Here is a 14,760-nt window from a genome sequence, read left to right as displayed (position 1 = left end):
TTATTTTAAAAAAGTGTTCTCAGAAATGAGCTATCATCTCTCAAGATTCATGGCTTTCAAGGCAAATGATCAAACTTATGGCCACATTCGTGGCATAGTTTGTTCAAATGATCTCATATTGTGCACAAGGGTGCATATTGGAATGGCAAACAATGTTGCCTAAGGAAGTTTTCATTTTCTTTGGACGAAAAAACCATTTTTCATTTTTCGAGTGCCCGAAAGGAGGTTTTTTTGTGAAGGAACTACCAAATAATTGTTGCAAAATTGGACCAAATCATTTTTCTAAAATACTAGGACATATTTAATGCACAATTGACCAAATGGTTGTGTGTAAAAAGTTTTGATCCACCTCTCGTGAAAAAGACAAATTTCCGCCGATTCAGTTGGAAGCGGGTCAAATTTGAACTGCAGCTGCCTCATAGTTTGCTATTTATTTTTTCGAAAAATCATTTCTAGTTACATAAGTACCTATTTAATCAGAAATACATGGTTTGATGGAGAGACATCGAGGTTTCTATGGTGGCCGAGGGCCCCAACTCTAGAGCGCGTAAGCTCGCATGCCCGCCGCGTGGTCACCCGTGACCGTGGCGTTGCCATGTGTTCTGGGCGGCCTAGGCATGTCTAGTGGTTTGGGAACTCCCCAGGTAGGTGCTAGGAAGAAAATCACAACATAATATTCTCACGAGGAGATCGATCGATGCTTAAACATGAATAAGCAGCCAAGTGTTTGATTAGCAGTACGGGAAATGTACATGGCTAATCGCCGTGAGTTTTGGCTGAGGATGATCAGTTACTAAGAAGACCATCTTCACAAATTTTCATCTCAAAAGGAGGAGCCTAGGTGGTACTTGCTTTGCAAACCACCACATTGGACATAAATACGAATGTTGAAGCTCGGCTCAAAATAATGAATGGATTGAGCTGGCATTTGGTGGAGGATGGTTATTTGGGCATAGGAAAGCACTGTAGAAAATGGATACTATTTGGACATGCCAAAGTGGTACTTCCTTCACAAACTGTTGTTCTGAACAGAATAGGAAAATGAATATTTTTGAACTAGGAAAGGAAGGTTTTTACATATTTGACGAAGATATGACCCAAAGAATTTATGAGATTTGTTTGGGAATTTTGGGAATTGCAGAAATATAGGTTGCTTCACAACCTAGGGCAAAAACTGCCACATGGACATGACACATAGGCAAAACTGATGAGATGGCGCCTAGTCATCGCAACCCACCACAATTTACAAGGCTATGACCATCTATATTGGTCGTTAACAACTAGAAATAAGGCAGCTGACTAGCGATGTTTGCTTTATGACCATTTCGTGTAAGGAAATTACGACCTTTCTGACCAAAATGGTCGCAATGGTTTAGGGTTTGGAGCCCCCCGAACAGCTTTTGACCAATTGGTCTGAAATGGTCATAGATCTATGACCAATTCTTCCAGGGTAACTGACAGAAGGTCACAAGTTGACATATTTCTTGTAGTGACAGTTGTTTCACTCTGAAATATGTTGGAAGTATCCCTGAATGTCCTCCCACAGGATAAGAAGGAATGGCTTGTATCAGTTTGGTCTTGAGGCCAGTATTTGCTCCTATCCAAATCTGATCATTGGGTTTTAGCAATCCTTTCTGTAACTGAAAACTTGGACATGCAGCAGGATCTAAAGTCAGCTTCTATAACATTTCCTGGGCTTCAGAATCCATAGTGTATGAATTCTGTACTTCTTGTATCCAGACAGGTTGAGAGGTGGACACAGCTTGTATAGGAAAAAGATGAGCTACACTGGATAGAGCATCTGCGACAGTGTTCTCTACCCCTTTCTTGTACTGAATAGTGAACTGTAAACCCACCAATTTGGTCATAGCCTTTCTCTGTAATTCAGAAGTTAGCACTTGATCTCCTAGATGACACAGACTCTGATGATGTGTCTTCATAATTAAAGGACCTCTGGACAAGTAAGCTCTCCACTTATCGATTGCCATCATTGCCAAGAATTCCTTCTCATATATAGACAGCTTCTGGGTTTTGATGCCTAGGGCCTTGCTGTAAAAAGCTACTGGGTGCCCTTCTTGTGTTAGTACAGCTCCCACTCTGGAGTCACAAGCATCAGTTTCCAAGCAGAAAGGTTTATCAAAATTTGGCAGAGCTAATACAGGAGTAGTTGCCATTACTTGTTTCATTCGTTCAAAAGCTGCTTGAGCTTCAGGTGTCCATTGGAAAGCCTGTTTTTTCAGCAACAGAGTTAAGGGTTTTGCCAATATCCCATAGTTCTGTACAAATTTTTTGTAGTATCCTGTCAGACCTAGAAATCCCCTCGGTTCTGTAACATTGTGAGGTACTGGCCAGTCCAACATAGCAGCAGTTTTTGAGGGATCAGTGGCCACTCCCTTGTCTAATATAATATGCCCCAGATATTCTAAGGACCGCTATCCAAAGGAACACTTGCTCTCTTTCACATAAAAGTGATTTTCTCTTAGTGTAGTCAACACTTCCTTTAGATCTTTCAGGTGATCTTCGAATGTGAAACTGAACACAAGGATATCATCCATAAACACCAGCACCCTTTTTCTGCCAGGAAAAAAGAAATTCATATTACATTGGAAAGTGCCAGGTGCTGTTGCTAGGCCAAAAGGAATTACTCTGAACTGGAACTGCCCATGATGAGTTTTGAAAGCTGTTTTATATTCATCCTCAGGTTGCATTCTGATGTGATGGTATCCAACTCTTAAATCCAACTTGGAAAACCAGTTAGCCCCTCCCAGCTCATCTAACAGCTCATCTATCACTGGTAAAAGGAAACCTGCTTTTGACTGTGAGAGCATTCAACTTCCTATAGTCCACACTGAATCTCCATGAACCATCTTTTTTCTTCACTAATAGGACTGGTGAGGCAAAAGGGCTTAAGCTTGCTGTGATCAGCCCTGCTTTTAACATTTCATCCACTTGTCTTTCAATTTCATCCTTTTGAAGAGGAGAGTGTCTGTATGGTCTGTTGTTAACAGGCACAGCTCCAGGCACCAGATTAATCACATGATCAATGTGTTTATGAGGAGGTAGTGTTTTTGGCTCACTAAACACATCAGAAAACTCCTGCAATACTTCTTTAATTGGTGCAGCCACTTCATCCTTTGTATTTTTATCTCAGACTAGTTGTATCAAAGCAACTACCATAATATCATTACCTTTATCCCACTTAACCACTTGTTCCACTAGAATTTCCAGTAACTGTTTGTTTTCAGCTGGCAACACTCCTTGCAATTTCACAGCTTGTCCTTGATAATCAAATTGGATCCATTTTTCAGCCCATTGACATTGCATCACTCCCCATTTCTCCAACCAGTCCATGCCCAATATGATATCATATCCTCCCAGTTGCAAAACTCTCATTTCATTGGTGAAATTGTGACCCTGTATCCACCGAGTCAAATGTGGCACATATTCAGAGCACTGTAGCATTTCACCATCTTCCATCTTAACTGACAAAGGTGCATGCAGAGTTTCAGGTGTCAACTTTACTCTACCCAATAGAGATTGATCCACAAATGAATGTGTACTTACTGATCTAACAGTATAAGTACTACCAGGTTTCCAATTAGTGCTCTAAATTGTATATTCTTGGGATGTGAAGCTCCAGACAAAGCTTGTACAGAAGTAGTGGCACACTCCTCTTGCTGCTCCTCTAACAAAGCATCCAACACTGCAACTGAAACGATTTGATGAGGATCTACACATTCTGTTGCCTTTAACTGTGCAGTATTGTTAGTGGTGTTGCTACACACATGCCTAGGAGTGTATTTTTCCCCACAACTGTAACATAGCCCATTTTCTCTTCGATACTCTTTTAACTATCTGGCCCTCCACACCTTCCCTGGTGCTACTGCTGATCTGATATCCTGCTTGTTAGAGACTCCTTTCTGTCCACTAGCACGACTGCTTTTACTTTGACTCATTTGTCTTTCCTGAATGAGAGCATACAGAGCAGCCTAGTGAACTGAATCAGGCAATTGCATTTCCACTCCAGCTCTCAACTCCTCTTTCAGACCCATGATAAATCTAGTCACCAGCAGCGTATCACTTAAGGAAGGCTCATACAACTTGATGTTGTACACTAACTGATGGAACTTGTTTCTGTACTCCTCCACTGCCCCCACTATTTCAATCTGATTAGTGACTGCAACAGTTCCCTGTGAACATTAACATCAAATTTAGCCAGCAATGCTATACAGAACTGCTCCCAGCTAGGCCACCCACCTCCTTGCTTATAAGATTGAAACCAATGAGCCACGTTGTCCACTAGATGCAGTGATGCTGAAGTGACTCTAAAACTGTCAGGAATGCTATATAATTGGAAAATCCATTTTAGGAAAATCCATGTTGGCCAAGATCCATTTTAGGAAAATCCATGTTGGCCAAGATCCGAAACTCTGTTATCTCCATCTCCCCAGTTCAAGCAGACACCTAGGCGTTGGTGGTTGGCTTTTGTTTTCGTTTATCTCCGGCATGCGTGCCGTGTACTGGCCTGGGAGCCATGTACTTAGACTTTCTCTCGCCGTTCTAGGATGATTCCTTTACTTACTGTCCTGCCGCTCTCGTGGGTCTGTTTTAACTCTGCCTGGTGGCTTTATTTATAAAGTCGGGCTCTGGCCTTTTATCTAAAAAACAATAGTCTGTGGATAATTAGAAATAGTAGAGGAAAATTGCTTCCATCCTCGAAAAGATGAATAGAAAATCACTTCGGTATGCACATCTTAGAAAATTTTGTGCCATTGCTCGCCAAACGAGTACGGAAAGAGCAAAGGAAGATGTTTCGAGTGAAAAGTAAAGAACGAGAGAGTTTGAATGAAGGATGATCCATCAGTCTTTATTGATGATAGAAGTGGGTTATTTATACCCAGGCGGAAGTACACATGGTGCTTGGCGGTCAAGTAAACACATAGTTACTTGAGAGCCAAGGAATTACATAGTTGCCTTGAGAGCCAAGGAAGTACATGGTTGCTTGAGAACCAAGCAACCTATCTAACAATTAACTTAATCCTAATTAGCTTAATTAATAAGCAACTATTCTATTCTTAACACTCCCCCTTGTACAACGCCTCTTCTTTGGTATATCCATCATCTTGACAAATTGTTTGAATAATCTTGAATGTCTCCTCCAAAAACCCTGTGGGAAAAATATGAGGAGAAATAGTGCAGATATGTTGCTAAAACTCCTTTAAACCCAGTGGGAAAAATAGTAAGGAGAAAATAATGCAACATATAATGATTATTGTCTCTTGTTAACTCATATGAGAAAAACCTTTGAGGAAGGAGAAAAATCATTGATGAGTTTAGAGAACAATTAATATGTCTTGAGTACTTTCTTTAAAAAAACCTGATAGGGAAAAGAGAAAGTATGACGTATTATCTTTGATAAGATATTGCCTCATTAAAAACCATTATGAGAAACTTTGATAGAAAACTCATAAGGGAAAAGAGTGCGATATGATATGCCATTGGAAACTCCTTTAAACCCAGTGGGAAAAATATAAGGAGAAAGTGTATGACATATACGGGCACTTGTGTTTATATTGTCTCGATAAAAACCTTTATGAGAAACCATTAGGGAAAACTCATGAAGGGAAAAGAGTACAATATATGCAATCTTAGGATTGTTAATAGGTTATAGATTTGGGAAATTACTCCCCCTGAACTTTGCAAACCTGGAGAATGTGAAACAAATTCCATTGATATGATCATGACATTATGAATAATATGTAGGATTTTCAAAGTATGTTGTTTGCATATTGTTTCCTCACTTTCTATAATTCCGGAGGATAAGTAATGTTCGAGCAATGTACTGACGATATTGCTCTTCATATAACTTGTAGTTTTTGAGTAACACAAGTGGTAGCATCTTGACAAATCAAGTTATGTGATTCTGCTGAATCTCAACCACATGATTTTGAGTGTGGCTAATCATTCTGCTAAGCCATGCATATTTTGCAATGCTTTTAGATAAAGCAATTATGTCAGAATGATAACTGGAAATAGCCATTAAAGCTCATTTAGATGACTTCCATATGAAGGCTATTCCAGCAAATTCAGTCATTGATATGACATTGTTGGGATCAAATAAAGAGCCAATATCATTATATCATATCATTGCCATATCTTGTATTTCCTGATGGAAATATCCAAGATTTATTGTGAGCTTGAGATATAAGCTGATATTTCTTATATCGACCATATACCTTTTGTTGGGAGTTGCACTCTGAATAAAGATAGCAAATATAGTGTCAGGCCTGACGTAGTTTGCAATTATGTGAGTGCTTTGACATTAGTGAGATATAGAACTTTAGGTCCTGATATCACTTCATTAACACCCCTAGGTATGAATGGATTTGTACCCTACCAAGGCAGTATGACCATATATGTCCTTTTATTGTTATGAACTTCTCATATATATTTTGGATATATGTAGACTGATATGTATTCTTGAGAGAATTCTCAAGTTGTAAGCTTAAGCTAAATTTGGTAAATCCAATTTTTCCATCTTAAGATGATTTTGTGTATGTTTAGGTCTTGTATAGACATTGATGATGAGGTCATCAATATACACTGAGGTGATGAAAGGAAATCAAATTGATACCTTAACTAAACATGTAAATAATCATCATTATTCGAGTAATCCGTTTTAAGAAGGAACTCATTTAGTCGCTAGTACCATATGATATCCGACTATGTCAAGTCATAGAGTGACTTATGAAGTTTTACACAAAACTTGTTGCGATTTGCTTTTGGATTCGGAAGTATAAGCCCTGCAGGGACTTCAATAGATATTTCCGAAATGAGCGACTCATATGAGTAAGTAGTCACTTCATCCATCAACCGCATGGATAATATTATTATTTTTTATTGCCAATGATATTTAGTATCGAAACATAATTCCACTCATACCAGGAGGGTATGTTATGTCGTAATCGATGTCGGGTCTCTGCGTAAACCCTTTTGCTACAAGCCTCGCTTTCTCAGCACCTCATTGACTTTTTCTATGAATGAGAAGTTTTTAGCCGTATGGATGATACTTATAAGGAGTAGGTATTACTGCGATAAATACTACTCGTTTGCAGAGCGAGTGCTATTCTTCATTACTTGCTTCCTTTTATGTGAACCAATATGAGTGCAAGAGGCACTCTACCATGGATTTTGGTTCGGGGCCCAAAAGGTTTAGCAATTTGAGAAGAAATATATGTTGACAAATGTAGTCTTTAGTTTATATGATTCTGATGGAATCATTGAAGTTTGTGGATAATATATTTATTCCTTTTTAAGTCCTTGTGATTTCCTATAACAAATGGAGTCAAGGTGTTTCGATGTCTCGGCAACAAAACATGTGTGCACATTTATGCCGGGCTTTGGATGATGAGCATCCAGTGAGGTGTCTTTCAACATGATGTTGAATTACATTTACTGGTTGAGGATTTGATCTCCTCTGTTTCCGCGGAAGCATATGAGAAGTTATATCTCGGGTTGTCAGATTTTCTCCCCCTATTGCTCTCATGTGGGGAGAAGAGTGGTTTATTAGGTACCTCCACTCTTTCTGACCATTACTACAGGAATATGAAATTTAATGACACCTTATCATCAGTAAATGTATGTGGCAGATTTGCAATGTGTTGCAAATATATGATTCTCTAAACTTCTAGTTCATATTCTTTGAGTACGTGGATATAAGGATTGAATGTCAATAACATTTCTAATTTATTTCTCGGCATTCCTTGTGGTACTTATCTCCCCCTAATGCCGGAAAATATCCTTATTGCTAATGCAATTAGCATACGGGCTATGAATTATTTTGATTAACGGATAAATTGTTATTCCTCCCATAGATCCCTAATCTTCTGTGAGTGCCCATTGATGTATGCTGGAGTGGTGATATCGGTATGTAACCAAATTATCGCAGATGGGAAATACTTTGTTGATTTCCACGTAGTTACTACAAGGGGAAAGTAGTATGATTTAGATCATACTTACGGTGTGTAAGGTCGTATGTGTCCAGCAAGAGGTTGGTAAATTTACAATTCTTTAAAAGTGGTTATGTAATTCATTTGACTATCTTTGATAAGCAATTTAGTTAAACCATTCTGCGTATGTACATAGGGTACTCAATGCAATCAGAAAATTCTCGTGAAATGAGTTCAACAACATTGTCCATTCAAATGGGTTTATCCTTTGTTTGGAGGAATTTGCTCCTACTTTGATAAGTTGAGCAATCTATTTAGTAAGATCATGCATGGTTGTGTGTGATAAGAGGCACACTTGAAATCATTTTATAAATGTTTCTATGAGTACCATGTAGTATCAAAATAATTCCACATAATGGTTAACTAATCCACATGTATCCCTAAATGTATTCAAGGAAGATTGAGTGGCTCATTTAGAATTTTAAGGTGAGAGTTCCTTAAAACAAATTTCCCCTATGGCACATGCGGTGCACATATAATATGATGATATGGGGAATTTGTAACTTTGAAGTTGTGACCAACAGAATTGTCAATAATTTTCTAATCATCCCCAAACCAGGATGGCTAAGGCTATCAAGCCAAGCCTAATATTTAATTTATTAATATTAGAAAATCATTGTGTACGCAACAATATTGAGTATGAATTGAAACATACATTCAAATTTATCGAATATTGCATCCAAGGGATATGATATTGGACATTTTACTACATGTAGTAGTACAAGTATAGGCTAATAATATATTGGGATAATTAGGTGATTACCTGAGGTCTCCGATATTATTGAGTGCAAATGAGTTCATCCTCCATTTTCTGCACTAGATTTTGGTCCTCCTTGTGATGAAGATTCTGATAACAATGCTTTACCAGAATATTTCTGGTTGTTATTTGCAAATTTTCATGTTTATCCCATTGAACTTATTGCCTTTTTAATAAATTTGTGGTGTGGTTTGACCATATGTTTGAGGGTTTGGTGGTCATAGGTATGATATTTATATAACCACACATTTGACAAACTTGAGAGTTGTCTTTGTGATCATTTGAAAATGACCAATTCCTATCAAGAGGTAACTATGTCTTTGTTGGTTGTCTATTAGCCTCCACTTTACTTCGTATTCCTCATGGTTCTATTTTGTGACCAATGAATTGCTTAGTATTCTCAGTACTAGCAAGAATTTCAAATAATGTAATAGCACCCGTTGGGTAAATCTGATGATTTTAAGAAATTTTGTGTTTCTTCATCATAAAAATGGTAGCACCACCTTAAGAGGATGTGAAGTGCATTGAGGACTTTTCAACTGGATCTGTATATAGGAAAAATATTTGATCACAATATCTCAACTTGAAGTCGATCATGTGATAAAACTGTGGGCTGCGATAGACTTGAGGTCTTGAAAAACGAATGGTAATCATTTGCGATGTGCTCAAGGCATCATGTCTATATTAAGGGAAATATTTAGCGTGAATAAAAATTCATCAATTATGTACTTAGTTTGAGAACTAAGTGAAGTTGGGACACATAAAATGCATATGAGTGTTGCAACTTTAGAGTCACCGCCCAAAACATAGATGTTGCATGTTTGATATTGGTTAGTCACTATGAAAGTATAACCATAATATGATGTGGACATTGCAAAAGTGTTGAGAGACTCGATTGTTGCCATAATTATGGGATCCATCTTGATGGATGGACAACACTATAATTATAGATAGTGACATAGGCTTCACTGCCATGTATTTTACCAATGTAATAGAAGTCAACCACGATTATATGCAAATATTTATATAGTTTCTTATGATATATTCAAGCAAAATGAGGCTTAAATAGTTGATATTAGCACACAATACCATTTCGGCGTATAGCGAGTGTGCAAGAACAATATTTACTATGAGAGTAAATCATTTTAGTGAAGAACAACAAATGCTTCTGAGGAGCAAATTTTATAAATATAGTTGATGCTATCGGGGTCTTATGTGTATACCACAAATTATATAGATAACACTTTGAAGATAATCACCGAATCGCAGTAATAGAAAACATAGTCTGACTTTTGTCAGTAGATGTTCATATCTCTATTACCTTATGTTATGCTATATTTAAGAAAATCACTTTGAAGGTAATCATCTGCCAAAATGACATGATGTAGATCTTGCAGTAATAATGGATAGTCTGCAAAATTCACAGTAGATGCCAGTATTACCTTATGATATGTTAAGGTAGTCACATCTAATATTAATATTTGGAAGAGCACTTTGAAAAGGTAGTCATCTTATCAAACGACAAGACGTAAACCTCACAGTAATGATGGATAATCTGCAAATTATGCAGTAGATGTCATCAATACCTTGTGATTCCAAGTTTAACTCTAGTTGTATAATATAGTTGTTGTACTAAAATTACATGCTACATAGAATGCTTGAGGCAGACGTATTGAACATGTTGATTTTTTCTAAGATAGAATTATCATTTACAATCTGTAAATGCAATATGGAAAGCGAGTCTCCGATCCAAACTTGCAAAAAGTTGATCGTCAAATCTACAACTTAAAGCACGTACACGTACTAAATTGCAGAAGAAAAGTAAGCCTGATGGAATATTTTGCAAGTGCTATGTACAGAACATAGTTTCAAATTGTTGGAGAACTAAACCGTAGGTTTAGTGAATCCTAGTAACCCACGTCCTGTACGCTGAAACTACAGGGACATGTATTGGATATACAGAATACAAGGATAATTGGAACAATGCCAAAGAGATAAAGATTTCCCCAATCATGGATCTGTCTATCCTGTGTGGTTCCAACTCGGGAGTTCTGCCCGTAACCACCGCTGCTAGGGATTTGCCCTGGCGGCCAGACCGGAGGATTGGGATCTCTAGCACCACCTCTTCTCGGGCCGTGGCCTCGACGGGACTGCTCCGGAAGGCGCCGCGTTCCGGCCGGTTGGTGCATGGACCGCACCGTGCAGCCGGATGGATCCGTCGCTCCAAGCACCGTTTGTTGGGCGCGCCTGAGGACGCGCCACCGGGAGCCGCGATAGGAACGCGTCCGCAGCGGGCTACGCCGGCCGTTTCTCGCCAGTCAAGGCCAAGTGGTGTCACGCCGTTGGGCGCCGTACGCCATGGAGTGCCGCGCTGGTAGGAGCAGCGACGGTGCCGAGGGCTGTCATGCGCTCCGCGCTGGAAGTCGCCTTGTCTTGGGCTGACGTCGCTTGTGCTTCAAACAATTGATTGTTTCTACGTGTGATTTGCGTGAGTACGTACATATATACAGCCATACAGGGAAAAGCAATCCATTGTTAGATCATTTGTTTATCACAAGAATATTAGATATATTCAGGTGGGGAATCTCCCCCCCCCCCCCTGACCGTTCAAAAAAAACAAGAATATTAGATCAAATAGGCAAGGTTGACAAGCTCTGTTCTTCTTTGATCTTTTGTTGACGATGCAGTTGATGGATTGCCTCTGTTTCTGGCGCCGTTCAAAGAAATCACCAGAGTTTTCTGCCGTAAGAGGAGTGTTTCTAATTTTTCGCTGATTCCTCTTGCATCTTCTCCTTCTCTATTCTTCCTCAAAAGGACTTGTTATGGCAGAAATTAAACCGGAAAAGAACCACGCTGTTGGACTCCGATTTATCTTTTCTCGAGGCCAGCATTGCGTCCAGTGGTCGATGTTGAAGACCGTCGGAGTTGCATCTGTTATGGTCGAGGACAGTGCCGTTCCTCGTTTGTTAGGGTGATCCCGTTTTCTCTGTGACCAATTCGCCCGAGCGGAGAGCAAAGTGCATGATAACGTGTTTCCAGTGAAAAGTAAAGAACGAGAGAGTTTGAATGAAAGATGATCCATCAGTCTTTATTGATGATAGAAGTGGGTTATTTATACCCAGGCGAAAGTACGCATGGTGCTTGACGGTCAAGTAAACACATAGTTACTTGAGAGCCAAGGAATTACATAGTTGACTTGAGAGCCAAGGAAGTACATGGTTGCTTGAGAACCAAGCAACCTATCTAACAATTAACTTAATCCTAATTAGTTTAATTAATAAGCAACTATTCTATTCTTAACAGAAGATAAGCTGATGAGTCATGAGTACTTGGCTCTCTGCCACGTGTCGATCGTCCAGTTGGGATCGATCATGAATAATGGGATCAGTCTGACTTCTCCGCGCCGACGTATCTCCATCAGCCTATCACGAGCAGACTGGCCCCAACGTGCCGGAGAACCCGGATAGGTTGCAGCGCACCGATGTGACCTTCCACACGACCCGCAACAACCCGAGGAGGAAGAGATTGTTCATCTGACCAGCGAAGACGACGGCGAATCAGGCGAGGACGACCATGCGAGGCGGAGCGAAGCTACTCGGAGCGCTGCTGCTGGTGCTGCTCTGTGTGGCGTCGCGCTTCCAGGGCGCCTGCTGCGCCGGCGGTGGCGGAGGCGGAGGCGGTGGGAGGGGAGGAGGTGGTGGAGGAGGAGGCGCAGGGGGCGGGAGGGTCGTCGGGGGCTCCTCGAGCGGCGGGAAAGGTTCAGGCGGCGCCGACGCTGGGAGAAGCACCGGCGGCTCCGGTCGGCCTGGGCCGGGCACGGGAATCGGTGCCGGCGGCGGTGCCGCCGTCGTAGGCGGCACAGCGGGTGTCGCCGCAGGATCACAGGGACACTACGCGGCGGGATCGCAAGGACGGAGCGCCGGAGGTTATGGCCGCGGGGTCTGGTGGGTGTCCGGCGTCGGCGCTGCTGTGGCGACTGCCTCGCTCGTATGGGGCTGATCGTGTCGAGCTGTCCATGCCTGTGCGCCAAGTCCAATCTGCGGAGATCCGCAGACCATGGCGGGTCGCATCTGCATGTGTAGGACGTCAGTATCACTGCCTTCAATTACTCTATTTGAAATTATTTTTCCCTCGTGTTCTTTTTAAATTTTAAGATGTGTCACCCTCTCAGACTACGAATGGAATGTACTCTCTTCATCCCATAATATAAAAGCATTTTTGACAGAAAGTATGTTTAAGCCATTGTTGAGACTTGAGACATTGAGTTGGCAATTTGCATTGACCTTTTTGTCAAGCTACGCTATGCTGCACATGCACTGCAGACGTGTCACACTGTCTGATAGCAAATTGTATGTGGGACACAAACTGGCAATTTCTTCAGAGCAATATTCCAAAAAAAAGTGCCATGTCAAAGAAACTGTCACCCACATACAACTAAAAATGCCATCAAAATCGTTCAAAATGCCATGTATTTTTGCGAACGTCCGCCATATAACATTACCACAAGATTAATGTATAAAAATACACACTAGCGATGCTCCCATCCTAGCACAGTTTTCTTCTTTTTACGTCTGAAGAGAGTGCTTGGAGACTACTGGCTTGTTGGCAAGTGGTTTCCTTGGTACATTCATGTTTGGATTGTGTGATTACATAGCATAACCGCTACAATTCACATATGTCATATAGAATAAAAGTTGCATTTATAGTATGGTTTGAAGGCAGGTTTGAAACTCCTTCCATGGTAGGATTAGACAACACCAGATACAATGCACTAAAAGAAAACAAAACCAGCTAAAAGATACAATATGTTGTGGAAAGGCTAACAGGCATCATCCAAACACTAGTGCAAAACCGGGCTATAGCACCGGTCCGTAAGGGCCGGCACTAAAGGGTGGGGACTAAAGCCCCCCCCCCCCTCCCCCCAGTACCGGTTCTGCATGAACCGCCGCTAAAGGGCCACCACATGGCACGAGCCAGCGCCGGGGGCGGGGAGCCCTTTAGTACCAGTTGGTAACACCAACCGGTACTAAAAATGTTTGGGGGGGTTTGGATTCATGATTTCTTTTTCCTTTAATTTTGTATTTTTCATTTAATTCTTTTTCGTTTGCTGATATTTTACGATACTACATATTGTACACGTTATGCATATATATAAATAGAATTTCTCGCAGAACCGATATATATATATATATATATATATATATATATATATATATATATATATATATAGAACACGGTAGCACTAAACTGAGCGTGCGCGTAAAAACGCTAATCCTGCGCTCCGCTCGATGTGAAGTCTGTTGCGCGCGTCACTTGGTTGGACAATCCCAGTAAAAACCATGCCAAACATCGTAAGGGAATTAAAACAGTTACGGTTGGCACAGACCACCCCTCCGCCTCGCATACGGGTGCTAGTAAAAAATTCAGTCTTTCTAGTAGTAATCAGGTTACTAGCTTTCACGCACCACTCATCCATCCTTTACTACTAGTAATATTTAATGGTTCTGGTAATCTTGATACGAAGCTACCACGTACTCTTGTAGTATATGTTGTCTATAGTAATCTCATTACCCACTGGCAGACATCACTCCTTGGCACTTTAATCTCTATGGTAATGTAGTTACTAGGTTGTGCCACATAATACTGTATAAGTAATCTTCAAAAGGCATTTACGTATCAAAAATAGTAATATTGTCAGGGTGTACCATGCACCACTTAGCCTTGTAATTGGTCTGGTAACCTATTTACTAGGCTACTACGTACAAAGGTAATAAGCAAATCTAGTTTTACTACTAGTTAGTCCTTATTACTCAGCTGGTCAATCCTATAGTAAAAAAATCCACTACGATTACCCTAGATAGATGGTTCATTACAGTTGGTTTGCTAGCCTACAGGTGTGCCGCTCAACCAATCAAGCGGGTGGACATGCTAATGATCGATGGTAAAATCGCATGCCAGAAAAAGTAATGACATTTAATTGATTACTAGATGCCA

This window comes from Triticum aestivum, chromosome 1B (genome assembly GCF_018294505.1).
Source record: "Triticum aestivum cultivar Chinese Spring chromosome 1B, IWGSC CS RefSeq v2.1, whole genome shotgun sequence".
Lineage (NCBI taxonomy): Eukaryota > Viridiplantae > Streptophyta > Magnoliopsida > Poales > Poaceae > Triticum > Triticum aestivum.
Note: the sequence above shows the minus strand (reverse complement) of the source record.